Here is a 12,435-nt window from a genome sequence, read left to right as displayed (position 1 = left end):
GTCCCGCCTTCCACGCCGCACAGCCAATGACATGCCAGAAGAAAGTTTCTCAACAACTCACCAGCCAATAGGGAAACAGTAGACGCGAAAATATGCAATATTATGCACTCGTGACAAGTCCCCTGACTGTAGTCTACATTTGAGGAATTAAACGCTAACCCTGGATTATTTATTATTTATATATTTATGATATATATATATATCGATATATATATATCGATATATATATATATATATATCGATATATATATATATATCGATATATATCTATATCTATATCTATATATATAGATATAGATATAGATGTATAGATACTTGTGAGTTCACTTCCTTGTTGCATTCAAATGAATCTGTAGGAGTTTGTGACAGAAGAAGAGCGTATTTGAAACCCTTTTCAGAATCAGAAACGGTTTATTGATGTTTTTATACATTCAAGGAATTTGACTAAGTGCATAACAGTAAACTAAATATATTATATATTAGACATAATTGAAAATAAAAATGTGAAAATGTAGGATAGAATATGAACAAACAAATCTTTTATTATAGTGTCTGCATTGTGTACAGTTGTGCAGGGATGTGTAAATGATTTGCCTGAGGAGTCCGAGTCACTGGGGGTCCTGGGCTTTGTTGATGAGCCCAACTGCAGTTGAAGAAACTGTTTCAGTGGCGTGAGGTTTTTGAGCTGATGGACCTCAGCCTCCTGCCAGAAGGACGTGACTCAAACAGTTTGTGTCCAGGGTGGGAGGGGCGTCCCTCCATGACCTGGAGGCGTACAAATCATGGAGGGTCAGCTGATTAAGTATGTGCTGTTGTCTGCCCTTGTCCTCGGCAGTGGCTGCAGTGTATCAGGTAGTGATGGACGATGTGAGGATGGAGACTCAATGATGACAGCTTAGAAGTGCACCATCATTGTCTTTGGCAGGTTGAACTTCTCCAGTTGTGCTTTCTTGGTGACGGAGCTGATGTTCAGCTCCCACTTGAGGTCCTGGGTGATGATGGAGCGCAGGAAGATGAAGGAACCGGTGCTGATGATCCAAGAGTCAGAGACGTGTTTCCTGTCAGAAAGGAAGTCCGTGATCCACCTGCCAGTGGAGTCGGGCACGTGCAGCTGGGGGAGCTTGTCCCGCAGCAGAGCTGAGATGATGGTGTTGAAGGCAGAGCTGAAGTCCACAAACAGGATCCTGGCGTAGGTTCCCGAGGAGTCCAGGTGCTAGAGGATGAAACGGAAGGCTGCGTCTACTGACCTGTGGGCTATGTAGGCGAACTGCAGGGGGGGTCCAGTAGTGGACCAGTATGGGGTCCAGTATGGGGCGACTGTGGCAAAGTGGAGAGCAGGGTCGTCCTTCAATCAGAGAATTGGCAGTTCGATCCGCTAGTCGCATGTTGATGTGTCCAGCGAGACACTTAACCGCAACATTGCTCCCGTAGCTGTACACAAGTACAGTCCATTTACCATTTAGTGGGTCGGTGAAGGTTTTGTGGTGGGACAGGTCAGGGCGACATGTCTGGAGTCTTTAAGTCCTTGCTGTTTTTGTGTGCACAGGGATGATGATTGAGGTCTTGAAGCAGGCTTGTACGTGGCATCAGTCTTCAGTGGGGTGTTGAAAGAAGACATTGAGGAAGATGGAAGTAGCATTTGGTGACTTTTCCTGGATTCAGACTTTAAACTTGAACTGTACTCATCATGTGCTCTTACTTAGTCCTCGAATACAGTTGGGACTGGTTGGCGATACTGTATTCGATTATTGATCATTGGCTCACAAGAATCTTTTAAAAGGACACACGTGTTGCTGTTGCACGTGAAGAGCGAAGCTGAAGAAGCTAGAGTGCTGAATATGTTCTTCACCTACAGATTTGTGATCACAAACAACCAAGCTAATGAAGTTAAGGCGCTCTAGAAGTTTCTGGTGTTTCAACGCTCCAGCCAAGCACCCTGGACGATGAATGACCTGATTGCTGTGCAAAGGGCGATCATCTGTTGATTTGCTGTGTATTCACATCTGTATGTTCATCTCCAACACCCATGATATTTTGCTCATATTTTGGTGCAAATTTTTTCCCAAGCATCCAAAGGTGTTCTTCAAAAACATTGTATGTTACGTCAAATTCCATTCAGTGACTGGTGTAAAATCATCACGATCACTGGTTGTCACGATTCTCAGCATAATAGGTTTTCTCAGGGTCATGATCCCTAAATTCAGTCAAGTTGCCACAGTTGTGTGAAGTGATGGCACTGGCTTCTGCTTTACAGTCGTTTCAAGAGCATGAAGGCGGCTCTGAAAAGGCATGATTTAACCTGTTAAAATGAAATTATTTTCATTAAAGAACATATCAACCAAACATCAATAAACCTCTCAAAGAAATCTCACATAAACCATTTGAATATCAACTGAGCTGCAGAGGCTGTGCTTTTGATCGATCACTGTCATTTTATTCTCTGAGCACAATAAATACTGTTTACAGACAGGCTGTGTCCTTCACTCGTAATATGAAGTCTGCCCCTGCATAGAAATGTATTCATTCGTTTCATTATTCAGTAATATTCCAAATTAATTTTTCATTTAAAGGCCTCATTATTGCTGTGAGTTCCCTGCCATTGAAGCGGCGGGTCACCCTGCTTCACAGAGCGGATCATTCCCGTGAAACAAACTCATTAGAGGGTTACAACATCTTCAAATGGTCTAAATGCTTCTTTTTTTCAGAGGAATTTACAATCTGCCAAGAGTGACATTCTGTGTGTTTCTCAATGTCTTGTCTTGATGTTGTAGGTAACTTCAGTTTTAAACAGATACCCTGCTGTGTATCAGCCTGGTGGAACGTTATCTGACCGCTGTGGGTTTCATCCATACCTCCCACCTCGCCAATCCAATACTCCAAACAGTCAAGAAGGGCAGCAATGTGCAGTAAAATGAAAGCAGAGGCAGTGCCGGACTCTGACGTGGGATTGGGCCCTCAAAGCTGCCTCTTGTATGCTACTTACTCACACGAATCGATAGCAGTTTGTTTTCGGGGATTGAGTCGTCCCCGTCGTAACCCAGCTTGATCTCCGTTTTGCCGTACAACGCGGTCAATACCGCGCCTGCCTAATGAACATGGGCCGCAGGAACAAGAATGCAGAGCTGGAACCGGCGGTGGACACGAACCAGCGCATTTCTTCTCCACTCATTCGCTCCCAATCAACCCCGTTTTATTCCGATGAAAGGAGAGGAGGAAAATGCCCTTCTTTTGTTGTTCCTGTTCGCCGTGCACCTGCAGTGAGCCGATCGATCTCCAGGCACCCTCAGGGCCTAATTTGAGACTCAAGGATTCTGCGTTGAAGGGAAGTAAAATACAAACATCACTGGTTGAACATCAGACAGTCGTAAAGAAAACTGGGGGGAAAGTAGGTCTGCTTTGGATTGAAGATGAGCTCGAAGTCATGTTTGTCTGAAGATCAATGGAACAACACTTACAATGAATGTGGCCTAATTATTGCACTATAGAGCCTTTGGTGTCTGAATACCTGCTATTAACTGAGCTTATATCTAATTGGCAAACACTTTAAGGTGCCCAACAGTGATTCCACACATGACAATCAGCTGAATACTGTATATCTTCTGGGTCTCTGGAGACGTCTGAAAAAAGAACCCTGATGTCATTAGGGTGTTTTTCAGCTGGGGCTTCTGACACGTCCTGCGTTAGAAACTGGATGTGTGGCGAGGGTATTTACGAGGCAGGGAGCATCTAATACAAAGATGTTTTGATTTATTGCATCATGGGAAATGTAGGATCAAGGAGTTTTGAGCTGAAAGTCTGGATATTTTGGCATCTGCATCATTAATAACGTCTCAAAGCTACATATGAGGAACTTTCATTTTGTGTTGGTTTTTGGCGGTCTCTGTGGACAAATCAGGTAGTGTTTCCGAGCGCCAGGATCTCTTTAAAAAACATTTTACTGCAGCAGGGTCTGACAGTCTGCCCTGATCAGTCCTGGTTGTGGTTCTCCTCAGCCCGAATGTTGTTCTAGCTGATGCTGCAACTTTTTGTGTTTTGTTTTCTCCGAGGTTGCAGGTTTAAATAATCATATGGATAATGAAGTTTCTGCCAGTCTTTTATTCTAATTATCAACACTGGTGTGTACGTTAATCGTTATGTGCATGCAGGTATTGATGAGATATGTGTTCATTAGTGAGCTTTAGAGTTGTTGGTAGGTGTGCTTCTTTCAGTTTGTAGATAACCAGTCTAGCTGTTTTGCTCTGCAGCATATTTTCCGTAATGTTGAACTATTCCTTTAACCAGTTCTTCACTGAAAGAGACTCTTAACTTCTTTGTCTCTGTCCAGTAGGGATACCACAGACTCACACCCAATCAATCCGAAGGTCACCAATGTTAACTTCATTGATACTGTAACCTCTCTCTGTGGTCCGGGGTTTAACCCTCGCCTGCCTCCATCTATCTATCATTTTCTCCCTGTTGTCTTCTCTCTTTTCGCTTGCCCTCTACCTCTCTCTCCTCTCTCCCGCCCCCCCCCCCCCCCCCCCCCCCCCCCCAACCCCCCTCCGACTCTGCCACCTCTCACCCGGGGTAATTGCTCCGTGAGCCCGCGGCCGTGCGCCTGCCGAGCGACACCGCGGTTGCCGCCGCCTCTCGTCGTCTGGGCTCGATGACACCAATCTCGGCGAGGGCGCGACACCATTTTGTGTAACCGGCCCTCGTGATGGAGATGGCATAATTGTCCTAATTAGGGGAAGGGGGGGGGGGGGGGGGGGGGGGGGGGGGGGGGGGGCACGCGGAACGGGGAGTCCGCGGCCCTGACCCACACCGGCCAGAGTCCATATGGTGGGAGGCTGATAATGAGCCAGTTAATGTGCTGTGTCCATCAGCAAGAAACACTTAGTATGGAGGTTGTGCCTAAGAGATGGAGAAGGTTTTACTCTCTTTCGCCTCTTCTTTCTATTTCCACCATTTCTCACTTGCTCTTACACATTTACATTTTGGCTCCAATAAAAAAGAAACACAAGATTCACTCAAAATGTATGCGCTTAATCACTTTCAGTAGTCACGCATGTCAGCACATTAATGGGAGTTACATTTTGTCAGAAATCACAGACCCACAGACCCCCCCCCCCCATCTTCATAAACCACAAACGGTTTCATTTTATGAATCATTTGTTCCCGGCCTTGTCTCTCAGCTCCCATCATGCAGCTGTGTCACCATGTCATGTTGTGACTTTGTTCCGTTTATGAATATGAGACGTATCGCCAGTTCAAATCAAAGTAATACAAATGTAATGGCCAGTAATGAGATGCTGTTTCGCCATTATTGGACGTGGGCTGGGTCTGTGCCAGTGTGTTTATATGTGTGTGTGTGTGTGTGTGTGTGTGCGCTTTCAATGCTGGGTATGATTTGATGCTAATAAAACCATACTTTCTGCTCCAGGGAGCAAGCACTGACCAGGATTCAGATTAGGCCTTAATGGCTTCTAGGCCTGAGGCTAAATTGAAATGTAAAATCCCAAACCAAACATCATTTGGTCCTTACGTTTCTTGATGTGGCCCAGCGAGTGGAAATTGGAGACATGTTTAACTGTAATTTGCTCCGTTTCGTGCAACCGTTGCATCGAGGAGGCCGCGCTACATAAACAAAGAGACGCGTGCGGCTTTGCGTTGCGACGCTACGAGCGCTCACTTCTGTTAATCTGCGTCCACTCGGCAGCCTCCTCCCAATGAATCCAACTGTTTAAGCACTTGTGACTATTTCCTCTGGTGTGTTTAACTCAAGACAAAACACATTAAGCAGGACTGAGAGTGTAGAGAGGACTTTTCAATACTTGAACTGAACCCTAAATCTAAATGAGATATTTTTGACTGTTGTAGTAGTAATATGTGAAAAATCAATTAAAATGTTGCTTTGGAGTCGATTCAGTTTAGAAGCTTGTCATAAACAACCAGTACGGATCGATTCTGCAATAAAATCCTAATGCATCACATCCATCATGTCAGAGGTGGACAACTCAGACCGGACCATACACCAGACCAATGTCATTGGCCCGACAGACCGGCCAATCGATACACAGGTCAACGGGTCACAGTTGAATCTAGTCACCCTTTAAAGGAAGGCTTGTGATGTCCGAGTTATCCTGAATTCTGGAAGAAAACCTTGTTTTTTCCTGCATGCCTCCTCGCTGAACAATGTTTTTTGCTTTAATCTATAATTATGAAGTAAATGTCGATTGAAAAAAAAAAAGTAATGGCTACAGAATAATGACACCATCAGCGTTTCCTACAAATCCTTGCTTTCACTATGCAGTTCTGTCTGCCACACTGCCTGGATACGATCCAACCGGGAAAGCCATGGGCTCCATGTATGGCACAAAAAAAGTGCGGCAACTATGGCGCCACCAAAACAGGAAGAGGATAGTGCTTTTGTTTTCCCCAGTTGCAAAGAGCATCAGAGTCATTTCTTTGCAGTTACCATCCCAAGTAGCGGAAAGTTGAAGCTTGAATAACTGAAGTAACTTTGGAAACAAAGCGCAGTGTGTTCTGTGTTCTGTGTTGTTGGTAGTTGCTGTAGGCGATCCAGCTGTCTTTTGATTTAGCGGCGCCAATACAACTTGGGAACACCAGTTTCCACTACAACATCACCATGTCTACATTATAATTGGCAAGCATGATAGCACGCCCACGTTAGCATTTAGCGCCAAACACCACTGTGCTTGTTTGTTTGTAGCCTTAAAGAAAACTCCACCAAGAACCTTTAACTTGTTTTGTTTTGTCTTGATTTGGGTGATCTATGGGCAAAGTGGAATTAAATATTCATAACTGTTTTTTACATTTATTTTTTACTACACAGGGAGCGGGTCCTCTTCACAGACTCATGTTAAACTGACATATTTCTACAGTAGCCCAGAACGGACAAACCAAACACTCTAGAGAGAGAGAGAGCTTTTCGCATTTTTACATTGCCTTAAGGCCACCCTAGTTCTCATTGTTCAGTTGGCTGCAATCTGCAACCTCACCACAAGATGCCACTAAATCCTACACATATGTGCTTTAAAAGGAAAAATCCACACTTTACGGAATGAAACAAGTCTCAAAGTTGAAAAAGAAAAGAAAACTCTTGTGGAATCTCCACAGCAGCATTGAGACCTTTCCCTTTCACAGCCTCTCTGTGCGTTTGTTCAAGCTCTCCTGACAGTCGCCATAGCCTCCAACAGCTAAACGCCGAATATCAATTATCTTCTTCGGACAATGATCGATACAAGAGCGCTGGAAGCTCCTCTACCAAACGTTTCTCATCAATCCACATCTCCCTGCACACGCGGAGAAAAAGTGAAAGGAGAAAGTTGTTGAAAATCAATTGTCTTATCAGGTGCGCGGAAGGGTTAGAGCACCGGCCTCGCTGCTTTTGTTGTGCGTCATGCAGAAGCAGCATGCCCGGTACAAAATGCTCAAGTGCTCCACACATTCACAGCTCGATGCATTCAGTCGGATGACCTTGGCAACGCCGAGTCCAGCGTTAATCAGGGAACAAGAGAGACAGAGAGAAAGAAAGGAGGTAAGTAACTCACACGGACCTCGACCCCCGTCTCGCGTTGATTGGATGTGGTTTAAAACTATGGATTGACCGTGCCCTCCTTCACTCTTCACTCTTCTATGCAGCTTTCTCTGGAAGTTCATGGACTGGGGTCACACGTAACCTCCTTGTACTCTCAGAGTTGGCAAAAGTAATCCGTCTGAAAAGGAAATTCCAGTGTTCTACGACTTCAATGGAGCGTTTTGCATAGTAATACTTAATTATTTAGTTCTTTTGGAATTTGTAAAGTGAATCAAAACTTTTTTTGCCGTAAAAAGGTTGGTACACAATTGTATACCCTTAATTGCTAAGTTATTAGAATACATTTCAATATGTTTTGCACTGAGGAGTTACTCTCTGATGATTCGGTTTTGCAGGATTTAATGGACGGATCATTAGTATGATGATGTTTACCTTCTGCTGACTTGTTTGAAGCGAACAGACAGCCTCAATTTCCTGTTAATAGACAGAACTCCTGACGCGGTGGTATTTGTTTATTTTGAAGAATCATATCTGTTGTTTGAACATAAACCTTCATATGTTTTCTTGTGTTTGAAAGTCTCTTCAAGCCGCTTATTAACATGATCCTTTATTGGTCTCGAGGGATTTTAAGAGCCCATAAATCAAGCCGTAAACAACACACAGCAAGGCTAATTTTGTCTGAAAGTGATTTTCACCACGCGTCATAGCGTGCGTTCTAATTGCTCCCGAGGGGGTCTTAGAGGACATGATTCAGATATTATTCAGCACAAAGCAGGTTAGGTCAAAGACAAGGTGGAGAGATTTAAGTCCTCAACCCAGCAAGCAACCTGGTTAACTCGATAAGTGAGACCTGTACTATACACTGTATGTTTTCCTTTTATTATCCAGGTTTAAAATAACAGACATGTGAATTATGCCATAAGCGTTTCTGACCAATAGGGACTCTGAGCCCCTCGACAATTAAAGTATAAGCTGACCTCTATGGTCCCCCCCAGCGCTTGCAATGTGAGGGCCCCTTGGTGCTTGACTTGTAAGCTGACCACTAGAACCCCTGGGGCCTCAGGGTGCTTCAAGTTTAAGTTGACCGCCAGGTCCCCCAGGCCCCTGTGTGCGTACATTAAGTGTACCATCTGGGGCCAGGTTGCACTTCCTCCTTGGCCATGCGCCGCAACCGAACCAAAAAGAACCAAACTCACCCCCAGCCAGGCAGCAGCGGTGTTTAGTTCAGCTCGAGCCAAGACGATAGAAAGACAGTCTTTGTTCAAACTAAGAATCCTGTTTAAAATTGAAGAAAATCTACGGTTCAAAAGGTGTTTTAAAAAGGACAATGGCTGACAGTGGCTGATGACACCAGCAGTCATGCGGGGACATTCATCACCGTTTGCATGGAGCCTCCATACACATAATGAGGTACACTTTGGCTGAAAACGACAGTGTGCGTGTGATTAACCGCCGATAATGATCTACACAACTGTTAAAGAGCCCATGAAATGTCACTCGTACTCCAAGACCGGGAGGATGGGGGAGCACAGACGCATAACAGACATTACTAAAGTTACGTTGTAGATTGTTTCCATAGATAGTTTGAGACAATTCTTCACTCACAGCTGATTTTACAGCAAGCTGGTCAATGATCAATCCAAAGTCAATGAGTTCTTGTGTTAGATAGTCCTTCGTTTTTGCCATAATCAGGCAGGTTGAGGGGGGCTCCTAAAGACAAGTCCAGGGACCTCGCGGGACATGATTGGTTGACTTTGACTGAAGGTGTAGAACATGCTGCGATACAAAACCACTGATTGAGCACCAAACACATTTAAAAAAGAATAATCTTTTAGGAAAGTTTGTCAAATAACAGAAAACTATAGCGGCCACAATTTCATGTTTGGGTCAGGATATGCAGTAGCCCTAATACACTATATATAACATGCACATATTCCCATATGTAGGTATTTCTAATACTCTTAAGCACTTTCAAATAAGATGTAACTTCTGAAATAACAGTTTGCTTCTTACAAATGAAAAAGGTAACTTCATACGCTTTCAGCCATGCTCATTTTAGAACACTTACAGCCTTACAGTACTTGGTCTTTTATGACCAGTAGCGTCTGCTCGCTAGCGTGGGCTCTGTATGCAAAATATGCCGGTACGCAATGCAAGACACATAGATGTATGAGTTCAGTGAGTCAAGGACTGCTTATCTCTCTCTCCAGAGTGTCTGCGCATGCAAGGAAGCGTTTCCCTTTTATCCACAAATATGAGAAGTCGGAATGTATGAATGAGTTGGAAAAGGCATGGAGGACATCGGTATATGGATGAAGATTAAAATGGTACACACATAGAATGTGAAAAAACTGTGCTCATATTTGCCTTTGCATGTGATTCTGCACTGTTTCTGCGAACACCTGAAGCTGCAGCGCACACCTCACCAACACGTTGGAGGCTGCTGGCCTGCAAGCCAGTCAGACTAACACGACTCACCTAGTTCTTACCTCCTCACTGCAACACTAAGCATCCAACACAAAGCTGTCTTTGGGAAAATACAAAAATAGAAAGAAACCACAACAAAGGAACATCGCTGCCAGAAAGGAATTCATTGATTTATTCTTTATGCTAACTAGAGTTTGTAGTTGAAACAAACAGCATTTCACATTTCTTTTGTTTCATCCCAAGTCCCACCCCTAAATCACTTTGACCCCAATAAACAATATACTTTTGAAAATACAAAAGCATCTCTGATGTTGATCCCAAAGTTTCTATCCAATTTATGCAGGTGTGTGTGTGTGTGTGTGTGTGTGTAGACTAGGGGGGATGCAGAGATCCAGCCCTACTGTTCTCTCACCTGGGGCTCCTAACTAGCTCGTAGAGTACGGTCATGTGGCTCGCGGGTACCGCAGAGCAATTACACAACTATCATTTGCTGCAGACTGCTTTCGTCTTTGATGATGTTCCTCAAACAACAATGCCTTCCTTCTCTTCATCCCCCACTGGTACTCGCAGTGTGTTAATTACCAAGGCGATTACCATCTGCATCCAAAAACCACTGTTCCCAAATGGTGGGCTAGAATCCTGATGTGGGTCGCCCGCAGTTCTGAAGACGACTTTTAATTACATAGAAAGCGGATTTCATGTCAGATGATGAACTGGGTTTTCCTTAAGGTGATATTTGGTTTTGACTATAAAAAAAAAAAAAGTCAAGAAAAAAGCAGTGACATGGGCAGGAAATGATGATGTTGACATAAAATATGAAGATTACTGTAGAGTTCGGTCAGACGTCATTAAACAAAGCTTTTTCACTGCCTCCTGTGGCTTGAAACGAGGTTGAGAGCCGCAAAACAGTAAAGGAGCTGGATGTGAAACCAAAACAGTGAGCTAAAAGGCATTCAAACTTCACATAGAGCTGAGGCAAACTGCAGAGTTGGTGATTTGCTTTGGTTTTAGTCATTACAAGTGACTTTTCTTCACATTATCTGCAGCTTTTTTTGACAACCCTGGAGAATGTTGCATCATGGCCCAGGATGACCTTTAAGGCCAGGAAGCCAAAGGTCTCTGGTGGTCACCAGCAAGGTCACCCCTCCAGTGGAGGGAGACAAACTGAGGAGTGGCTGGAAATCATCAACGATACTGGCCTCCCAGGGAATTCCAAGACCTGGCTGGACCAACACAGTCTATAGCTGGAAGCCAGGGGCACATGGGCAGTGATGTGGCCACCAACTGGATGAAAACCTCCCTCTGAAAGCCGTGTACCGTCTGAGGACATCTGCTCCCAGACACTGAGCACCAAATGGCATAGACTACAACTTTATTAAGTGCCACAATCACTCACTTTTAGCTTTGTTTTTAGTCTTTACTACCTAAAGAGGTAAAGGAAGATGAAGCAAGATTATACATCTGTTAGATGTAAAAAATAAGCCAAAAGTGAGTCTTCAGAAGAGATTTTATAAAGAATACTGAATTTGCCCACCTTAGATCTCCAGAAAGGGACTTCCACAGCTGAGGGGCCCGGACAGCAAATGTCCCGGTCACCTATAGTGGTTTTGGAACTGTAAGTAGGCTCCTGCCTGAAGATCTCAGGCAGGGGCTCATATGGAATCAGCAGATCGCAGATATAGGAAGGAGCCAGGCCGTTCAAGGCTTTACCAACGAGCAGTGAAATCTTAAAATCCATTTTAAAAACTCACAGGTAACCAGTGAAGGGCTAAAGGGTTGGGGTGACGTGGTCACGTCTCTTTGTACGAGTTAAAAGCCTGGTGGCAGCATTCTGTATATCAACGGTCTTTGAAGGTCTCGCCTGCTGATACCAGAATAAAGTGCAACGTTTAAGTATGTTATTTGTAGGAGCCTTAATTTACGACACGTTGCCTCATGAACCGGATACCTGGAGTTTGAAAGAAACAGCCCTCTGTAAAGGTCAGGGTGTTTCTGCCTCAGCTGCTTTGATTTTGACCATTCTTTCTTTTTAAAATGTGTCTCTTGTGAGTCCCCCCCCCGCGCTCTATGAAAGAGCAACAGTAAATCACTCGACACCACCACTTTACTCTGGAGATGTCTCCCACACCTGAGATGTTTTGCGCCGGCTTTTATCACGTGCACGCGCAATGTGGACTTTTACAAAGAAAGCACAATTAGTTAAGTTACGACAAATAAAAAACGCCGATCGCTATGAGGCCAACAGACCATACTTATGAACATAAAACTGATAATATTTCCATAAAATGGCAGTTTCAGTAAGAAGAAAAAAGCTTGTAATCCTTCCAATAAAACGCTGGGTAAACAGAGTTATGCTTGGTTTACCTTCCATTATAAAATCCACACAGAGACACACATCCACACACATCACTTTGTCACCTCGATGCCAAGAACAGATATGCCCGAGCTTTTTTTTTTTTGTTTCTTTT

This window comes from Cebidichthys violaceus, unplaced genomic scaffold (assembly GCF_023349555.1).
Source record: "Cebidichthys violaceus isolate CVI_PGR_0920_01 unplaced genomic scaffold, fCebVio1.0.p SCAF_10, whole genome shotgun sequence".
Taxonomy (NCBI): Eukaryota; Metazoa; Chordata; class Actinopteri; order Perciformes; family Stichaeidae; genus Cebidichthys; species Cebidichthys violaceus.
The sequence above is the reverse complement of the archived record's forward strand: the minus strand, read 5'-3'. Positions refer to the sequence as shown.